At 33.0% G+C, this 14,503-nt stretch overlaps 1 long non-coding RNA gene across 3 annotated transcripts; it reads right to left on the bottom strand.

Annotated features, from left to right (window-relative positions):
- Positions 1-2,181: 2,181 nt before the first annotated feature.
- LOC107951359 (uncharacterized) lies at positions 2,182-13,122 on the bottom strand. 3 transcript variants are annotated; one of them, XR_001698402.2, is made up of 7 exons: positions 12,829-13,122; positions 12,618-12,721; positions 11,904-11,958; positions 5,949-6,089; positions 2,532-2,733; positions 2,359-2,451; positions 2,182-2,283 (listed from the first exon to the last, which is right to left on the bottom strand). It is a non-coding gene; the product is annotated as an uncharacterized lncRNA (long non-coding RNA). The 3 variants fall into 3 exon arrangements; XR_001698403.2 differs by having other exon boundaries at positions 2,359-2,446; XR_001698401.2 differs by lacking the exons at positions 2,182-2,283; positions 2,359-2,451; positions 2,532-2,733 and having other exon boundaries at positions 5,695-6,089; positions 12,829-13,033.
- Positions 13,123-14,503: the final 1,381 nt, after the last annotated feature.

The raw sequence follows: 14,503 nt of genomic DNA, 5'->3' as shown, positions 1-14,503 counted from the left end.
TAACTCTATCTAGAGATTTAAACAATTTGTAGTTATTTACATTTTAAGAGACTAGTTTAATAAATTACAAAGTAAATAAGTTAAATAAAATTAAATATATTTATTCATCAAAATATATATATGAAAATAGTATTTATTTTTGCAAAGTATAGCCAATTCAAATATCTTTTTCCTACTCGGTTTATTTTTATCCATGCTTTGAACTCTAATGTAGAAATATTTCCCCAATAACCCTTATGATTTTTTTGTGCCAATACTATCGAGATTTTTCTTGGGCAATTTTTCTAAGGGTTATACTAGTCAAAATACACCATTTCAATAACTAATGGTGAACGATTTTGGCGAGTTATGGGTTTTGACAATTATTGCCTTAGATGTAGGGATAGTCTAGAGACATGTCTTCATGTTATTTGAGATTGTAGTTTTGCGCGATAGGTTTGTGGATTACTTGTTCCAAGCCAAGTTTGCCATGTTTTCTTTTCTTTTTTGTTAAAAGATTGGTTAATTTGGAATTTGACGAATTCAGGTACACTAGTCGCCAAATAAGTTGATTGTATCAGTTCATTATTTGCAATTTGCATTTGGAAATTATGGAAGTGCAAGAATGGTTTTGCTTTTAATGATGGGCATAATAGTAGTAGAGATGGTAGTTGCTAGCATGTCGTGGGCCAAATCTGTTTATTATGGATGTTGAATGGAACAACTGACCTTTAGTTTGGTAGGTGAGAAGAAATGGTTCCCTCTCAAGGATGGTTGGGTGAAATTAATACAGATGGATCCGTGACCTTAATCGGAGAATAGGCGACGACAATTGGGGGTTTACTTTGAAGTTCCAATGATTACTGCATTTTTGGCTTTGAGTAGATACTAGCACTACATTAAAATAGGTTTTTACTGGCACTTTTTTGGGCCTATAGTGGCGTTTTATTAGCGCCGCAAAAAACACCGTTATAGACAACACCGCTAAATTTTGCTGCATTTATTTGAAAAAGCATCACTATAGAACGTGACCTTTAGCGGCACTTTTCCCACAAATGCTTCTATAGAATGTGGCCTTTAGCGGCGCTTTTCCCACAAACGCCGTTAGAACGTGGCCTTTAGTGACGCTTTTCGCACAAACACCACTATAGAACGTGGCCTTTAGTGGCACTTGTCCCACAAACGCCACTATAGAACGTGGCTTTTAGTGGCGCTTTTTCCACAAACATCGTTATAGAATGTGGCCTTTAGCAACACTTGTCCCATAAATGCTGCTATAGAATGTGACCTTTAGCGGCACTTTCACCATAAACGCTGCTATAGAATGTGGCCTTCAGCGGCACTTTTACTAAAAACGCCGCTAACTTTGGCAGATTTCCAACATCCCGTTTTTATTCATATAAAACCCTTCCTGTAATAACCAAAAATAAAAAATACAAATCCAACCAAAAAAAAACAAATCTAAATGATATTTTAAATCCAAAGAAAGATATATGATCTAAATTAATAAATGAAATAACAAAATATTCTTACAATAATGTTAAAGGTTATAATGTTAAAATATTTTTACAATAAGAAAACAAATGTCTAAGATGGCGGATTCTGCGACTACTGAAACATCTTCATCATATTCTAAAGTTGTTGCTGGAGGGCATCGTATTTTTTCCTTTGCTCTGCTTCCTCGCTGCTGCTTTTGCTTTAAGTTGTAGCTGGAGTTCTTCATATTTTCTTTGAACCTCTACTTCTCTCGATGTTGCCTCCGCTTTAAGTTGAACAATTTGCTCAACTGTGCTTACTTGCATCTGAGCCATTTGGTCTCTTAACCTTTGAACTTCAGCTTGAGCCTGACTCCCTGAAGGCATGTATTGCTGTGAGATGGATCCAAAACATTAGGTTGGGTTAAAAAAAGATCATTGAAATCAAACCCGACCATACCTTTCAGGACCCAAAACTTCAGTAATAATTCGATTATCAATGTCGTCAAGATTAACAGAACTATCACTTAAAGCAATCGCTTCATACTCTGCATTTTTATCCTTTAGTTTCTCCTAATAAATCAATCAAAGAGTTAGAAATGAAATATCTAATAAAAACAAATGCAACATAATTTAACATTATTTACATTACAAACGATGAATTAAACCATTATAATTAAACATTATAAATATTTAAAATAATTCAAATTTTATTAAGTAAATATACCATAATTTCTGTAGCTTCAGAAGTCATAAGAGATCCATCTTTCTTTCTATGTGTAATGTCAAAAAACTGAAGGCGTCCAACTTTTTGACCAGACGACAGTTCCTACAATGTAGTAGTAAAAATATAATTTATTAGAAAGTAATTAATATTTGACATAAGTTAATAAATTCAAAATACCTTGACCTCAGTTACACAAGCAAAACTTTTCAACCCAGCCGTGTGTGTGAATTTTTATTTTTGCCTACTTGTTGTTCCAACTCGCCCACTATCCTACATTATGAAATTATTATTACGTATATAGTAAATACTATAAACCAAAATAATTATAAGAGTTTAGAAGTATGAAATACCTCTCCTTTCTTTGAATTCCAAAATCTAATTGCATCTTCCCATTAGTACCTCAGCATTCCTGGCGGGACATTTTGCAATTTCTCTTCGAGGCTTATATTTTTCTTAAAATATTCCTTCTTTAAAGAACTTTTATGGTCTCTCCATTTTTTTTCCTTATGCCTTCTTAACATAATTATCCAAGACCTCTAAAGCAAATGTCTCCTACAAAAAACACAAGTTTAGAAAATAAATATAAATTAAACTTAAACCAAAGTATTATAAATTACATTCACATTATTTCCTTAATATTATCGAGAGCTTTATTTTTGTTACTATCAGACATATAATGCCATGACTTGTAGTTGATAGGTAACAGATTTGCATTTCATGCTATGATGCCCAAGTACCCTGCTAAAAGTCGAGCTTCTGATCCAACAGGCTGACCAAGACTGTTTCTAGTTACTTTGACACACTCGACAGAATTTAACTCGTATAAATCTTTTAGTAGTGTACGTCCTTGAGTTCTGTGCGTCCCACCACTTTCAGCTAAAAATTTGTAACGCCCCAAAATTTGGGTATTTAATTTTGTATATTGTATGATATAAATACATGCTTGTTTCAATGGTTGAGTGTCCTGAGGAGTGTGGTAGAGGTCCTGAGTTCAAACCTTGGCTTGTATAAATTTTAAATTTTTGCTTGAGTAAACCTTGCCGCCTGATAATGAGCTTCTTAAATAAATGTGGTAGGGTTGTGTCATAAAAAGTTTATTGGCCAAGGGGATAGAGGCATGATCACTTCTGCAAAGAAACCTAGGTTTGAGTACTTGTATGCGCAAGGAGGTTAATATTTTTTCTGAGTTGGGTGCCAAGAGGTTGTGTTTCAGTAAAAGTCTGAGTTAGGAAAGGGTGGAGAGATTTTGGGAGTGTTGGGGGGAAAAAAGTTAGGAGATTTGAAGGGGATTGGGATTGTTTTCTGTTGGAGTGATGTGGGAGAGATTCAAAGAGAAATTTAAAGGAAGTTGGGGAAGTGTGGTAGTAGTGGCCGAATGCGGGAGTCCCCTTGTTGCTAGTTCAGTTTTGGCTGGGGGATTGCCGAAACTGAGTGTTTTTGGTTGCTCATTTTGTTAGCTTTTGTTCTTTTGGTAACTTTCTTTCTTTTTTCCTCTTTTTGGGTTTTTGCATATTGTGGTTTCTTTCGTTTATTTTAGAAAAACGAGTTGCGTTGTGAGAATATTTTTTGGTACTTGTAGTTTGCATTTTCTTTCTTCTCCCTCACATCCCGTCTCTAGTGGCTGCCCTGATTGGCCGATTATCTGGTACCTTCATGGCTTCTAAACCTTTTCGGTTTAGTCTGGGGTAGTCGGTTCTTCTTCCTCTTCTTCCGTCGCTTCTCAAGTACACCGAATATTGATTTTGCAATTATTCCTTTGTGTGCTGAATTCTTCTTGTGTCTTCTCTGCTGAGCTTGTGGTAAGTGTTGTTATCTTAACTTTCTTCTGTTCACCCCTTTCCTATTTTGCCAAATCTATAAGCCTTTTTCTAACACTTTCTCTTCTGGCCAGCGGTTCTTAGGGAAGCGTCTGTGGTTGTGTTGCCTTTTGTGTTGACGTTCTTTTGGGGGAGACTGTGAGCCGATTGCTTCCCTCCATTCGTGGTTCTATTTTCAGTAAGTGGTTCACTTGGTTTAAGTGGTTCATTTTTAGGGTGATGCGTAACAAGGTCAAGTTCTAATACAGATCCTTGACAAGGAGTGGGTGATCGATAGCTTAAGGGAGGAGTAAACCCTACTTGTTTAGTCAAGGTAAGTGGATAGTTCGATTGGGGATTTAAGTGTTATATGAGGACCCTATCAATTTGAGGACTAACAGTGAGGACTAATAGTGGGTCATATTTGGGTCTAGGTTGGCGTTGTGGAGATTTGCTCACTTATCGCAAAAAGGTGTGTAACCACACTGACTCAATCATTATACAGAAAAAGCTGAAAAACTATTATCACCAATGCCACGCGAGCAAACGCACGTTTGTGTGGTCATCTAAGTGCATAAACATGAGCATCTGACTGTAGAGACCCCCACGAGCGATCTCGTGAGCATGGGTCAGTTTAGGCCACCTTGGGCTGAGATGGACTGTGTGGGCCTCTTGGGCTCGTGGGTTCCGCATGGGCAAACCACACGGAAATATGGAAAATTTTGGGCCGGCTGTGTTGTTTGCACGGCCAAAGTCATTATTTGGGCTTATTTGGGCCACATGAGTGTGTGGGCCCACATGGGTCGTATTATGGGCTTGGGCCCATTTTTACTAGTTAACTGTTAAGGTTGCGCAGGTCGCACGAGACGACTATGGACCTACCGTTGGGTCAGTAAGTATACCTAAACCCTAATTAATGAAATGATTGTTTTACCCCTATGAGGTAAATGATGAAAATACCCCTATGTGTTGTATGACTGTTTGAGCATGCCATTTTTATTGTATGTTCACTTATATTATATTGCATTGCATTGGGTGGGATATATATTATTGGAGGAAGTGTACTGAAAGGCTATAAGCCTAATATTGGCAGCTCTGCTGAAAATACTGTTAGTGCCGAAACTGGTACTTTATTTTGGAGTGTAAGGATGGGTGAGTCGATTTATTCCCCACATGGAGTGTAGGGCTAGACGGAGTGGGGTGTAGAGGATGGTTGGGTAGGATCTCTTTATGCATTTCTGATATGGTATTGAATTGGGCTAAGGCCCACATTGTTACTGCTACTGCAATGGGCTAAGGCCCACATTGATATTACTACTAATATGGGCTTAAGCCCAGACTGTTCAGCACTATATGTTTGATTGTATATTATTAGGGATTACACACTGAGTTTCATAACTCACCTTTTCTGCTTAACTATGTACGTAATCCTTAGGTGGGTCGCTGCTGCGAGGGACTCGAAGACGGCCACACCACTATCTGTAATTTTGTTTTGACTTTAGTAAAAGTAGATTTATTTGGGGTATTTTATGCAATAAAGCCATTTTAAGTTTTATTTTTATTTGGGGATTTTATTAACTTGATTTATACCTGTTAGCTGTAGGATGCGGCTTTTCAAAAAGTAAATGATTTCCAACTATCATGCTACGTAACCTGATTCAAAAGCTTCCGCAACGACAAGGTTTTAAAGTATAACAACAACCTAATACAAAACGTGTTTTACTAACGAACTTGTAATTTGGCAATTGGATTAATCAAGATAGTTTTTTCCAAACAAGATAGTTTTTTCCAAACAACCACAAACAAGGTTTTAACATAAACAAGCTTTTTTAATTAAAACTGCGATTTACAAAACTCACTTCTATGTGACATCACAGATACAGCCCTAACGTCCGTATATTATAATATAAGAATTTGAAATAGAAATCAATAATAAAAGTCAACGCGCATGTAAATTAATGTTAACATTACTTTGAATTTCTGCAGGTCCGTCAGCTGTATTCAGAACATTCGAAGATCCAATAGTAGTTTGTTGTTCACTATTTGTTTCTTCTGAATCTGCATGATTTTGAACAATACTTAGATCTCGCAATCTTCTTCTAGACATTTTATCTGCAATACACATAAAATAGTTGAAATTTTAGTAACTAATTACAACAATAATAGTACATATATTCTTAAAATAGTTGAAATATTAAACAAGATCAAGATTTAATTATAATATGACATATAATTAAAAAATTGTAAAATCTTACTACATCCTAATTCGTAAATATCTTCATCCACATCCTGGAAAACCCATTGAAATTGTGTACTAGTACTAGGGATATTTTCATTTAAGTTTTGTTCTGGAAAAGGCAAAGTTTCTAATCTTTCGTCAATGTCATCTTTACTTCCATTGCCCATGTCAAACAAGTTTCTAGGGGTGTTACGGAGTACAACGTACCAACCTTCATCAATTGGATCTTTTGAGTAAAAAACTTGTTTCACTTGAGAAGAAAATACATATGGCTTGTCTATCAATTGTTGTCCAATGTGAATTAATCGAGAGAAGTTCACCATTGTAAAACCAAATTGATCTTTTTTTATTCTGCGAGCAATATTAACATCAGCCCAATCACATCGAAATAAGACAACCTTTTTTTTGCCACAGTAATCCAACTCAATAATGTCAGTAAGAAGTCCGTAATACTCCATATTTCCCTTAATAGTATTACTGTCCCTAGCACTAGCATAACTTGTAATTGAAGAATTAACAACTATTCCACAATTTTAAATCCTCCTTAATCTTTCGCGAGATTTTGTATGAAACCTAAATCCATTGATTAGAAAGGCGGTATTTCTTTTTACTACTCTATTCAGAGGGAAAGCCATTTAACTTCGTCATTGACGTCCTTTCTAGTCCAAACTTATTGAATCGAAAGTAAATTGATTAATTAATTATAAATGTTATGAAAAAACATTATTCTGAAAGCTTCAGTTGCATACCGTTTGCCCTAACCATTCATGAAAAGATTCTGTGAATAACATATGAATCTCTCGAGTTGTAATCTTCAAGAATGTGAACGAGATCTCAAGACTTGTTTGTACTCGCTATGTTAAAAAGTGGACTACTTGATTAGAAGATAAAGAAATTAAAAACATGAATATTTTTTAATTTCTAAAACTTACTTACGTAATGGTTCAATTGAATCATGGTGAAAAAGAACATATCGATGTGCTTGTACCTAAGATCTATCATCTAAGTGTGCAATTTCAACTTTACTGATTGGTTCTCCATAACTTCGAAATAAATAAGTTTCAGCTAAGTTATGATCGGTGAGCCCAGCATTTCTACTTGGTCTATTCAGTCTTGTTTCAACATCTTCTAAATATCTAGAACAGAAAGTCATACACTCCTCTACCAAGTAACCTTCAGCAATTGATCCTTCTGGATAACGCTTATTACGACAATAAGACTTCAATTTGAATAAGAACCTAAATAGGATATTCAACATTATCAGAAGTTCTAACTAAAGGTATATTCATGAATGAATGAAAAACTTTACAAATAAATTAGCACCTCTCTATAGGATACATCCACCAATAGAAAACCGGTCCACCAAGTTTTGCTTCATAAGGGAGATGGATTAGCAAGTGTACCATAATAGTGAAGAAGGAAGGTGGAAAAGTCTTCTCCAAATTGCATAAAGTCAATGCGACTCGATCTTGTACTTTCTCAAGTTCTTCAACATTCAAAACTTTGCCACAAATAGCTTTCATTATATTGGATAGTTCAATTATACAAGACGTCACCTTTTTTGACAAACAACACCATAAAGCAACTGGCAGTAAATCTTGCATCAAGATGTGATAATCATGTGATTTTAGGGAATATAATCTCTGATCTTTAAGACTCACACATCGAGATATATTTGATGCATACGTATCTGGGACCTTTATATCCTTTAACACCATACAGAACACTTCTTTTTCTTTCTTCGACATTACAAAAATAGAAGGTGAAAACTGATATTTCTCATTCGAAAGTACTTGGGGATGAAGATCACGCCAATTCCCATGTCAACTAGATCAAGTTGACTCTGAAAATTGTCTTTTGATTTTCTATCGGCATTTAATATTGTCTCAATGATGTTCTCGGAAACATTCTTTTCAATATGTATGACATCAAGATTGTGTCATAAAATGTGATGCTCCCAATAAGGCAACTAAAAAAATACTTCTTTTTTTCCACAAGTTTGCCTTATTAGGATCATCCTCTTCATCAAATTCATCATCAATCTGCCAGTCAACATCGCCAACATACGCCTCCATCGGTTTTCTCCTTGTTTGCATGTTGAGTGGTTGATTTATCTTCCCATAACTGAAATTAATATCTTTTAATATGAACAAGATTTCAGATCCAATGGTCTGCTCAAGAGCTTCTCTAAACTCTTCGGTACCATCAAATAGAGTCCTCTGAAATCTAAATCCATGATTTCCATCTAACCATGACGATGCCCCATATACGAGAACTTCTTCCTATTATATAACCATTTCGAACATGTTTGCGTTGCACAACAAGGACAAGCATAACGTCCTTTGGTACTCCAACTAGATAAATTGGCATAAGTCAGAAAATCATTAATAGTTCATAATAAAGTTGTATGTAAATAAAAGTTCTCCTTTCTCAAGACATCATATGTTTCAACACCCGTCCATTACTATTTCAACTCTTCAATAAGTGGTTGCATATAAATGTCAATATCATTTTCGGGACCTTTCTCTCTAGGGATAATCATTGATAAGATAAAAGAAGATTGCTTCATGCAAATCCACGGAGGAAAATTGTAAAGAAGAAGCACTACAGGCCAAGTACTGTACGAAGTACTCATGATTTTAAAAGGATTAAATCCGTGAGATGCTAGCCCAAGCCTTACATTTCGTGGATCACTTGCAAAGCTTGGAAATTTATTGTCAAATGATTTCCAAGCTAAAGAATCCATAGAATTTCTTAATAATCCATCATCGATTCATTGATCATGATGCCACCTCATAGACTCGGCTGTCTTTGACGACATAAAAAGCCTTTGAAACCTTGGTATTAGTGGAAAATATTGCAAAATCTTGACTAGCTTCTTTCTTGACTGTGTCTCACCTTCATCCTCATTCACATCTTTTGTATTCCTATTCATCCAGTGAGAATTACTGCAAACAAGACAAGACTGTTGGTTTTTTCGATCACCCCAATACAACATGCAATCATTTGGGCAACCATGAATTTTGTAAAAGAGTTTTTGGTCCACCCTCCCAAACATTTTAAGTGAAATAGATGAATGCAGAAGGACATTTTTGAATATTTTGATCCCTCGTAAAGTTCTTTATTCATTTTATTAAGTAACTTGTAGAACATCGTCGCTTCTCTATTTGACTCTTCATCAAGTACACTTCTTCCCATTTCGATAAAAGCATTTTCACCAATATTACAATCATCGGATGCAATAAAGTTAGGTGGAAACAATTGCAAACCATGATTGTGTATATTAAATGCATCTTGCAACATACTTTCCATGTCATCTTCTCTAACAGACTAATGGTAAGCACTATGAGGATAATCCTAATTAATCGTTGAAGAGGTTCTACCAGTTGTACACTCTCCATGGAAAATCCATTTTTTATACCCCCGAATAAAGCCATCAACAATTAGATATTCATAGGCAACTTCACGAAAATGCCAATTGATGTTGCCACACTTCTTACATGGGCAAAGAATCATATTCTCTTGGCTTGCATTTTGAAATGCAAAATTTTGAAAAGTTTGTACTCCATTTCGATAGTCGTTGTTTACCCTTGACAAATTCATCCAACTCTTATCCATTTCGTAGTTCTTGAAGTCTAAAGTTGACAATAAAATTACAGTTACTTAAATGTTCTCAATTGATTTAAATCATGTCATTGTACTAAAATAGATAATACATATCAAGTATCTAATGGGTGTAAACTATGTAAGTTATGTAAGTTATGGTATGATATATATTTTTGTAAGTTATGTAAGTCCATAGATATGATATATATTTATGTAAGTTATGTAAGTCCATAGATATCATATATATTTATGTATTATGTAAGTTATGATCCAATGTTTTCTTTTATTCATTAAATGTTTATGTAAGTTATGATTATCATCTTTAATTTTTAACTTTAAATTTTAACCCTTTAATTATACTCTTTTAATTTATAAATTTTAACTTATCCATGTGCTTGAACCCCGAAAGCGCTCTGCTCAATTTGTGGTTACTTATTTTGGGGATTAATTAGGCGAGTTCGTCATCTAATATCTGGTCGGAGAAAGCCATACAACGATCAATTTTTAAAAAATATACTAGTACTATAAATCCATTTTATATGCTTATTTTTTCTTTATTTAGGATAAGAATGGGTTATAATTTGATGGTTAACAAAAATAACTTTTCATTTTAAAAAGCTTTTAAATTATTTTTTTGTTAAAAAGATAAGTAATTTGATTTTTATATAAAAATAAATTTAATTAATGGTAAATATTATTATATTGATAAAAAATTTATTTTTAAGTTTTTGCATACATTTAAAAATATTAAATATTAAAATAAAACATTATAATTTTCAATATTATTAAACATATACATTAATTAGAAATAAATATATATTTTTAGTCAAAAAGAGAGTATTTAATCATGTAATAAATTAATATTTTTAGTCAAAATATTGAAAAATCATGTTAATATTTTAATAAAATATTGATCTCCATAATAGCGAAAATAATAAAATAAATGTAATAATTAATTTCAAAATATGTATAGTAATAAACTTGAAAACAATTTATAAACAAATGGAAACAAAAAAACCCTTCCAAATTGATTGCAAAAAAGGAAAAGCCCTTGTACTACAACTTCCTTTCACAACAAGCTGGTCGGTTTTAGGTTTCTAGCTAAGATTCATTGATGTTTAAAGAAGTAACAAGGAAAGCTCCTATACATGAGAACAACCAGAATGAAATACATTATCACAAGATCCTATACATGGCAAACAATACCTATTTCGAAACCTGTATTTCGAAAATTCAAGCTTTTTAACTTCTCTCCTTATTTCTAACATTAAAAAACTTATCAATCAAGTGACAATTTCAAATAAGAACATATATGCATGAGCACAAGATCATTCATTTTTCAAGTTCCAGAAAAAGAAAGTGCAGAAACTAACAACAGAAAAAAAAACACTACAACAAGTGTTTCAGCAATCGGCTTCCTTACAAGTTCTTTCAATAGATAGTGCACCTAAAGATCAAAGTACATGGCATTCAACAGTCAAAATTCAGTAGTCATATAGGAATTTCACTTTTAGCAAACTTAAAAAAGAATCATAGACTTGTTGGCACAAAAATGAATTCTTTTTTCTATATATTATTTCTGGATTTATGAACTATGAGTTTTATAGAAAATATTGATACTTAAATTTTGATGAAGCAAGAAACTAAATATCTTATTTAAGTTCTGGTTCTTCAAAAGGCTAAATCCTAAATATGACTTATCAGAAGCTTAATTTTCCACTTTTCAAATATAAGTTTCTTAGCTTTTCAAGCAAATTTCCTCTAAACAGATGCATACTAAATGCTTTCCAGTAGATGAACCTAAGTTTTGTACTTGATGAATTTTAAATTTGAGTATTATTATATCTATGTATTGTAGAGGAAACAATGACAAAAAGTTCTTCGACAACATAACAAGTCTCTACTCTGCAACTGTAAGCAATATTAACCTCCATTGCTTGGATAGAATCTTCTTTGATTCATAAGTAGACAGAAATAATTTTAGTTTAGATATTCAGATTTTTTATCATCTTTTTTATATCATTTTTCTTGATTCTCAGCTTGTACTTCAAATAAGGATTTAACAAATAAAATATACATACCTCTTAGAAATTGTAAATTGGATGGTAAAGTTGATTCCATCAAATTAAATTTCACCTGCAAACAATGAAGATAAGGTCATATACGAATAGTAGGAAGATTTAAAATATATACGAATAAAATTAAAGGAAAAATATAAAAAAATTAATATTCAAGGTATATTATACATTAAACGTATACCTAATTCATTTATGTAAAAAATATAAAAATATATTATTAAATGTATATTATACATTAAAATTAATATTCAAGGTATATTATACATTAATCGTATACCTAATTCATTATACATAACTCCATTGTTCACATTCAACATTACCCATATGTACATATCAATAAAATAAAGTAAATGTTTGGGTAAATTAACGTACTTATATGTTTAGAATTAGCGTGTAGCAAACAATAAAATATTAAATTATAGACAAAATAAAATGAATAAAAAAGGTTTTAAATTAAAGTAAGAGGTCAAGGACTTTACGGCATTTCTAAGCTTCATTTTCAGTTTCTTTTTAAATATTTAGGGTTTGAGCTCATTTTGCATATGAAAGACTATTAAAATAAAAGAAATTGTTTGATTAATTAGCGAAAGGACAATTGTTGTTTTGTTTATTTCACATTAAGATAAATATTATTTCACTTAAACCATTTATGATATGATATATATTTACCATTAAGATAAATATTATTTCACTTAAAGAAAAAGAAATGGGTGTTACCTAGTAATTAACACTGAAAGAATGACAGTATGGAGGAAAATGAAACCTGCTACTTGTCCACTAGCTCTAGCTGTTATGGTGGAGCTGAAAATCCCAAATCTGAACTGAGAATATAAGTAGCAAAGTAAAAGTGGTGAAATGAAGATTGAGTTAATTTTGACGTGAGAACAGTTTGAAATACCAAACCAACTCAGTGAGCAAACTAAAATACCTCTAGGAATCGAATTTCTAGCGACGGCGGTGGAGAGAAGAGGCAAATAATTACCTTTTGAAACGGCGGAGAGAAGAGTCAAAATTGATTTTGGAAGTTGGGAAATTAGGGAAAAAATTTTGGGGAAGAAGAACTTAGGGGAAATTGGGGGAAAAAAAGTTGGGACGTTGGTGAAAAAATTGGGGAAATCTAAATTGGGGGAAAGTAAAGGAAATTCAGGGCCCAAAAAAACGACATCGTTTAATTTGAGCGTAATAAAATTTTGCGGTGCTTCACAAAAACACCACTAATGAAAACGTTTTGCGGCGTTTTACACAAAACGCCACTAAAAATAAAGCATAAAACGACGTCGCTTTTTAAAACACTTAATACATATTTGCGGCGTTTTAAGCAAAACGCAACTAATAAAAAGGCTATAAATGTCGCCGTTTTGCAATCTCTTAATATATGTTTGTGGCGTTTTCAGTGAAAACGCCGGTAATGCATACCTTTTGCGATGTTTTATAAAATGCATCACTAATAACAAAGCTAAAATGGGGTCGTTTAAATAATTAATATTTTTTTCAGTGTTTTTTTTTTGAAAATGCCACTAAATACGCAACATAAAATGACACCGTTCTTCAATATTTTTAATATATATTAGCGGTGTTTGGAAAAAAACACCACTATCGCTCAACTTTTAGCGGTGTTTGGACCAAAAACGCCATTATTACTCAACTTTTTGAAGCGTTTTCCTTCTAGCGCCACTAATATATAACATTGGCAGCGTTTTTTGTCCAAATGCCGCTAAAGGCCTATTTTCCTATAGTGTAGACTTATCCATGGTCTTTTATGTGGAGGCGCAAGCAATGCTAGAAGGCCTTTCTCTGGGATTGGATAGGGGGCATTGGAAGTGATAAGACAATGGACCAAGATTGTATTCAAATTGCTTTGGAGCAATGAAATTTGAATTTGGCCTGGAAATAAGAAAATAAACATAATTAGGAAACAAAGAAAATAAAAGCCAAAAAGAAAAAAGAAAATGGATAGAATGGTTTGGTTTAGGGAAAGAGAAGAGACTCGACTTGATTTAAGGTTTATTGAAGCAAAATAAACCTTCTTGAATAGCAAGAGTGGTCGAACCACGAATCTAAAACAAAAACACCAAAACAAATTGCTATTTGATCAAGAATGAAGCCAAAACAAAGCAATAAACTCAAATGAAGCAATCGATTTAAGAAAAGATGAGAGATCTCAAATTGATGCATTCTTGATGAATATTTGAGACGAATCATGCTTCTTGAAGATTTTTTGAACTGGAAATTAAATGAACAATAACTATTAAAGAGGATAGAGAAAATCAAACCAGAATTAAAAAGAAAGAAAGAAAGAAAATTTGAAAAAGGTTGAGAAATATTAGGTTCTTGATGTTTAAATTGTGTTTCTTGTAAGGAAATCCTTAGATCTTGAAACCTAAAATTTCACAAGAAAGTGGTAGAAAAAGATTTAGGGAAGATGGAAAAAGATTCGATAGAATTTGATGAAAAAACGATGTCCTATTAAACCATTTGAAGAATGATTTTCAACAAGCTCTACAAATTACTCTAATCAACCCCCTAGAAATGTCAACCCTAGTAAATTGGAGGGTGAAGAGTTTCCACGACTTCAAAGAGAAAACCAAGAAGAAAATCTACTT

The sequence above is a fragment of the Gossypium hirsutum genome, chromosome A02 (genome assembly GCF_007990345.1).
Source record: "Gossypium hirsutum isolate 1008001.06 chromosome A02, Gossypium_hirsutum_v2.1, whole genome shotgun sequence".
In the NCBI taxonomy this organism is placed as follows: domain Eukaryota; kingdom Viridiplantae; phylum Streptophyta; class Magnoliopsida; order Malvales; family Malvaceae; genus Gossypium; species Gossypium hirsutum.
Note: the sequence above shows the minus strand (reverse complement) of the source record. Positions and strands in the feature narration are given on the sequence as shown.